The following is a 354-nucleotide window of genomic DNA, read 5'->3' on the forward strand; positions in this document are numbered from 1 at the left end:
AACTGCGGCTGTAGCCACCATTTTATTTAGTACATTGAAATACTAAGGTTAATTATTTTGAGGGAACATGGCCATTAAGTAGACTTTTTTTGTATTGATATATCAATATCAGCACTACCAGAGGGTAAAAAATCTGCTCTGAAATATGTACGAAAAATCAAATAAATAAAAAATATTTTCGCAGCCGACCGCAGGTTTAATTGTGCTACCACTCCCAGTTGTTAATTGTCTACTTAAGTTGATTCAGCTAATATATTTATAAAAATGAGAAATAGAGTTGGTCGTAGAACTCCTCTTTGTGGTACTTCATATTTTATAATTATGAGAGATAGTTGACCGTGGATGATAAATGAG

The sequence above is a fragment of the Halyomorpha halys genome, unplaced genomic scaffold, assembly GCF_000696795.3.
Source record: "Halyomorpha halys isolate HHAL.00 unplaced genomic scaffold, Hhal_1.1 Scaffold20.1, whole genome shotgun sequence".
In the NCBI taxonomy this organism is placed as follows: Eukaryota; Metazoa; Arthropoda; class Insecta; order Hemiptera; family Pentatomidae; genus Halyomorpha; species Halyomorpha halys.